General features: G+C 46.8%; 1 pseudogene; it reads left to right on the forward strand.

Annotated features, from left to right (window-relative positions):
• The first annotated feature begins 3,437 nt into the window (after positions 1-3,437).
• LOC148778024 (biogenesis of lysosome-related organelles complex 1 subunit 4-like) lies at positions 3,438-4,059 on the forward strand (annotated as a pseudogene).
• The last annotated feature ends 1,860 nt before the right edge of the window (positions 4,060-5,919 follow it).

Here is a 5,919-nt window from a genome sequence, read left to right on the forward strand (position 1 = left end):
GTCCAATGGAAACATACAGGCCTGGATGTTTGCTTTTGGACAGTTGAATTGAATTTCATTAATAGACAGAATTATGGAGACAATAAAAAGATTGGTGATTGTCAGGGGTAGGAAGAGAGGGCTGAATAGGTGGTACAAAGAGGATATTTAGGCAGGGAAACTTCTGTATAATACTATAATGGTGGCTACCGATCACTCTACAGTTGTCAAAACTTGTAGAATGTATGACACAAAGTGAACTCTGATGTGAATTATGGAATCTGGGTGATAATGATGTGTCAGTGTAGGTTGCATTATTTATAACAAATGTACAACTCAAGTAGGAGATGTCTTAGGTGGCGAGGAGTGGGGTTGGCTATGGTTGTGTGGGGTGTATGTGAGAGCTCTGTACTTTCTGCTTAATTTTGCTATAAGTTTAAAACTGCTCTAGAAAATAAGCTAAAAATATCCCAAGTCTGTGTAGTTGCAAGATGGGTAGTTTTACACCATTGTCCCATCACTTCATGGGAAATAGATGGAAAAACAGTGGAAACAGTGTCAGACTTTATTTTTTTGGGCTCCAAAATCACTGCAGATGCTGATTGCAGCCATGAAATTAAAAGACGCTTACTCCTTGGAAGGAAAGTTATGACCAACCTTGATAGTATATTAAAAAGCAGAGACATTACTTTGCCAACCAAGGTCCGTCTAGTCAAGGCTATGGTTTTTCCCGTGGTCATGTATGGATGTGAGAGTTGGACTGTGAAGAAAGCTGATCGCCGAAGAATCGATGCTCTTGAACTGTGGTGTTGGAGAAGACTCTTGAGAGTCCCTTATACTGCAAGGAGATCCAGCCAGTCCATTCTAAAGGAGACCAATCCTGGATGTTCATTGGAGGGACTGATGCTAAAGCTGAAACTGCAATACTTTGGCCACCTCATGCGACGAGTTGACTCACTGGAAAAGACTCTGATGCTGGGAAAGGTTGGGGGCGGGAGGAGAAGGGGACGACGGAGAATGAGATGGCTGGATGGCATCACCGACTCTGTGGACATGAGTTTGAGTGAACTCCGGGAGTTGGTGATGGACAGGGAGGCCTGGCGTGCTGTGATTCATGGGGTCGCGGAAAGTCGGACACGACTGAGCGACTGAACTGAACTGAACACCATTGTCCCCATCATTAGTGTTCAGCTGGTAACTCACATGGTGCTGTATTGGGCTGCCCTAAGGTAGGCACCTCGGAGCTTCATGCTGTGAATGACTGGCCTCCATTGTACCTAAGTCTGAGGCTGCTCTGGACTCACTGCAGTGTGATCTGCTATCCTGTTACCTCCCTCTTCCCCATGGCTTCGTGGTAGGTCTGGAACCTTGAAACTAGACAGACTTGAGTGGCAGCTTGTCTAAGCCTCCTTCTCTTCACCTGTATAAAAGGGGATGCCACATATTTATGACACAAAGTCCTCTGGGCACTGCCTGGCACAAGGGCTAACGTTTTCCACTTGCTTTCTCCTCTCCCAATGGAATGGCTTAGGGTGGCTGACTCTGGAAGGGCAGCCCTTTCAAAGTAAGATGAAAGGAGACCAGTGAGGGAAAGAGGATGAAGAAAGATGACTCTGGTGACCTGCACACAGTAGCCAGGCCAGCCAGAGCCCTTTCCCACGGCCGACGCATGTCTCCAGATGTGTTGTGTTCCTGGGTTCCCTTGAGGGTGGGGGTGGGAACAGGGAGCACACGGGGTGACTGGGGAAGGATGTTGTTTTTCAACTGACAAGAGTGATTCCGTTTCCGATTCTCACAGGCGACCTGAATGCCCATCACATCGGGTAGGGAGAGCTGCCCAGATCTGACACTAACTCCTTGTCGAAGCGGCTGGCAGGCCCCTGGGGTGAGGGGAGGCCTGTGGGCCGGTGGAGGCTGAATGAATTTAGAGCCTGTGAATGAGGCGGTATTGGCAGCCCTTGAGACAAACTCCCTCTTTGTTCCTGAGTTATGCCTCCCAGACAAGGGCAGTGCCAGCTTTCTTCACTCCATCCTGTCCACATTCTCTGGCCCAACTCAGCTGTGCGGAGAGGCACAGAGTCTCCCGTGCTTTAAACCCTAAAAAGAATAATTAGTTAATTTGTGTCTCAGAGACCCACAAGCAGCCAGCAGCCTGCACGGCTGGGGTCATAGAGCTGAGAGGTGCCCAAGACAGCAGTTTTCAAACATTTTTGACTGTAGCCTTTAGAGAGAAATAAATTTTGCATCATGACCCAGTCACACACACAGGCACGGTCATGTACATTCTCATACATAATTTAAACATTAAAAAATGAAATAGTATCAGAGTGCAGTGAAGATAAATATCGTTTGGCGAAACTTGCTTTTCTATGTCATTGAAAGGAAAGGTATATTCATTTCAACACATGTTGGGTGTGTGTGTGTCTTGGATCATAATATAAATTGTCTTTCTGGCTTTGGATTGTGGTAAAAAAAAAGAAAAAAAAAGGTTGAGAAACACTTGTCTGGATCGTTGTTTCCCCAACTATATATTAAATCACCAGCCTGGAGAGGGATGAAATATATGTGCTTATTAAAAGCCCTGGACATTTCTGTAGTGAAGACATTGCTGGTTGCCTTGTAAGATTGTATCCAAACAATTTCTCCTGCTAAAAATGTTTGAAAACTGCAAGTTTAGTTTAACTTGTTCACATTATGATTGGAGAAACTGAGGCCCAAAGATGGGAAGAGACTGCCCCAAGGTCACCCAGTGAAGTCATGTTAGATCTGGGACTCAGTGTTGCTGAGTTCTTAACTGTGACCTTCTGACCTCACCTCCAGGGTCAGATAGATATCCTGGTTCTGAAGACTAGGGTGGGGCATCAGAAGGTCAGCCTGGATGTATCCCTTGTCCCTTGCTCTCTGCTGCCCTTTTTGAGAATGGTTTGACTACTCTGTATTTGAGGTTCCTCATCTGTAAGGTAGTAACTAAGAATACTACCTTAAAAGAGTAGTATGAGGTAATACGGGCTTCCCAGGTGGTGCTAGTGATAAAGAACCAACCTGCCAGTGCAGGAGACATAAGAGACATAAGGTCTGATCCCTGTGTCAGGAAGATCCCCTGGAGGAGGGCACGGCAACCCACTTCAGTATTCTTGCCTGGAGAATCCCATGGATAGAGGAGCCTGAGGGGCTACAGTCCATAGGGTTGCAAAGATTCAGTGACTTAGCATGCATGCACACATAATACATGATACTTCTTTCAAAAGTCAGATATTTTATAATAAATATAAGGAACTTCTTTCTCTAAGCCTCAGAAGTGAGTTTCTCTACATAGTTACACTAACCCTATTTTGCAACTTAATGAAAATTTTTTTCTGTTGTCCAACTCTGAGAAAAGTTGCTCATTTGCTATGTTTAAAAAGAGTAAATATGGAAAAGCCCGGAAGTGGGGCTGTCTAGCCCGGCAGCTGCGGGCTATGGAGGATTTGCCGCCGGGTTGCGGGCCGGTTGGTGAGGAGCCGGCAGAGGAGGCCGAGGCCCAGGTGGCGGCCTGGAGCGGGGACAGCGGCAATGTGTCGCAGAGCCACAGCAGCGCCTCGGGGCCGTGGGAGGACGAGGGCCCGGAGTCGGGCGCGCAGAGCCGGGGCCCGCCGCTGCTACGCCGCGCCGCCGCGGGCTACGCCTCCTGCCTGCTGCCCGGCGCGGGGCCGCGGCCCGAGATCGAGGCGCTGCACGCGAGCCTGGAGGACCTGCTCACCAGGGTGGACGGGTTTGTGGGCATGCTGGACATGCTGCGAGGCGACTCCTCGCACGCAGTCGGCGAGGGTGTGCCTCTCATCTACGCCAAGGCCACCGAGATGCGGCGGGTCTGCAGCAAGATCGACCGGCTGGAGGCCTTCGTGGGCAGGGGCAGCGCCAGTGTAGCCAGGCTGGAGGAGCAGGTCGCCAGGGCGGAGGCCGAACTGGGGGCGTTCCCCAGTACGTTCAGGAAATTGCAGCACACGATTAACGTACCCTCCTTTTTCCACAAGGCGCCCCCGAGTCGTCTTTCGGACGGAAGACCACTTGCCCTGTTGCAGCGAAAGACCTCAGGTCTGAGTCTGCCGGACAGTGCTGCAAGAGAACAGGTCTGAAATTATCTCGACTGTTAATCGGATCAGTTGAAATTCCTGTTACCGGACACCTCTGATATTGGAGTATGGAATTGTAAACTTTGTTTTTTGCACACTTGATTGCTCACTCTCCTCATCATTCCACGTGGAATGTATGGTTTTCTATGTCTTCCAGTTCAGACTTGAAATAAGAAAGCTGCTTGGTGGGGGAATCCCGGAAGCAAAATGTATGAACTTACCTGCACACGGTGGCAGAACTGTTACTTTTAGGCATTTTACAGCTCAACTAACAGTATTACCTTTTCAATATTTGTATATTTGCAATACTCTTAGGCAAACTACTGAGCCCTTAAAGCCTTGTTGATTGGAGCCTAACAACTTATTGACCAGAGACATATTCATACGTCTTTTTTACCCAAACTATTGCCTGGAGACAGTTCGATATTCTCTTATAGAACAAATCAACGGCCACAGCTGTTACTTTCTGCAAACATCTCCCAATCAATAAAGTGCTGATAGTGATTAAGATTTCTATAGCATACTTTAGGGTAGATGGTAGATTATTTTAAATTATATCAAACTTTCCACATGATGGATTGTAAACCAAAGGAAATTATACAATTTTTGAGAAAATGTTTTTATTGCAACTCATTCTGAAGTTGTATTTGAAAGTATAACTACAGACTTAATTTGTCCATAGCTAACACGTCTGTGGACAGGGAGGCCTGGCGTGCTGTGATTGATGGGTTTGCGGAGACTCGGACACGACTGAGTGACTGAACTGAACTGAACACATCTATATATGATTACCGACGTTTGGTTTGTAATTTTAAAATTAATAAAAAGTTTAAATTTTGTTGGAAAAAAGAGTAAATATGTTTAGGAATTCCTCTTTTGGCCAACTAAAACTCTCTTCTTGTTTTTCCAGAAGTAGCTTTTCTTAGACTGTATTCCCACCAGCAAAGAATAGCTACTCTTCATCCATGGAGGTTGAAAGTAAAGTTGTTTTGCATCTAACAGCATCTGAATATCCTACTGCTCGTGAAGTTGAAGGGCCAGGCTGAAATGGTGTGTGATTGCTGTACCTCTGGAGCCTGTCATCCTCTGCCACCTTGCTCCGTGTCCCTGGAAACTCACTTCCAGGGACTTCCTTGCCTTTTGGTTTCTGGTTGAGTTTGGCTGGCAGGAGCTCAGAAGGTGGAGGACAGTGGGCTGGGGTATTTATTCTTTGGGCTTCCTCCCTTTACTGAGGGAGTCCTTCCCACACAGCCTGCCTTGTCTGTGGATCTCATAGCCACTCCCTTGTCTGGCTTTGGCCTGCAGGTAAATGCCTGTCCACTGTTCCTTGAGGTTTCTTCACACCCTGATTGTAAATGTCGTAATTTCTCTTTTTTCAACTGGAGGATAATTGCTTTACAATGTTGTGTTGGTTTCTGCTGTACAACAACACAAATCAGTCATAATTTTATGTATATGTACATATATACACATTACATATGTATATACATATATACATTCTACATATGTATATAAATATATACATTCTTCCACCCCTACGATCAGAGCCTCCCTCCCCTCTCCCATCCCACCCCTGTCAGTTCAGTTCAGTTCAGTAGCTAAGTTGTGTCTGACTTTTGGGACCCTATGGACTGCAGCACGCCAGGCTTCCCTGTCCATCACCAACAGCCAGAGCTTGCTCAAATTCATGTCCATAGAGTCAGTGATGCCATCTAACCATCTCATCCTCTGTTGTCCCCTTCTTCTCCCGCCTTCAATCTTTCCCAGTGTCAGGGTCTTTTCCAATGAGTCAGTGCTTCGCATCAGATGGCCAAAGTATTGGAGCTTC

Source organism: Moschus berezovskii, chromosome 4, assembly GCF_049115385.1.
Source record: "Moschus berezovskii isolate FMDL1 chromosome 4, NW_MosBer_1.0, whole genome shotgun sequence".
NCBI lineage: Eukaryota > Metazoa > Chordata > Mammalia > Artiodactyla > Moschidae > Moschus > Moschus berezovskii.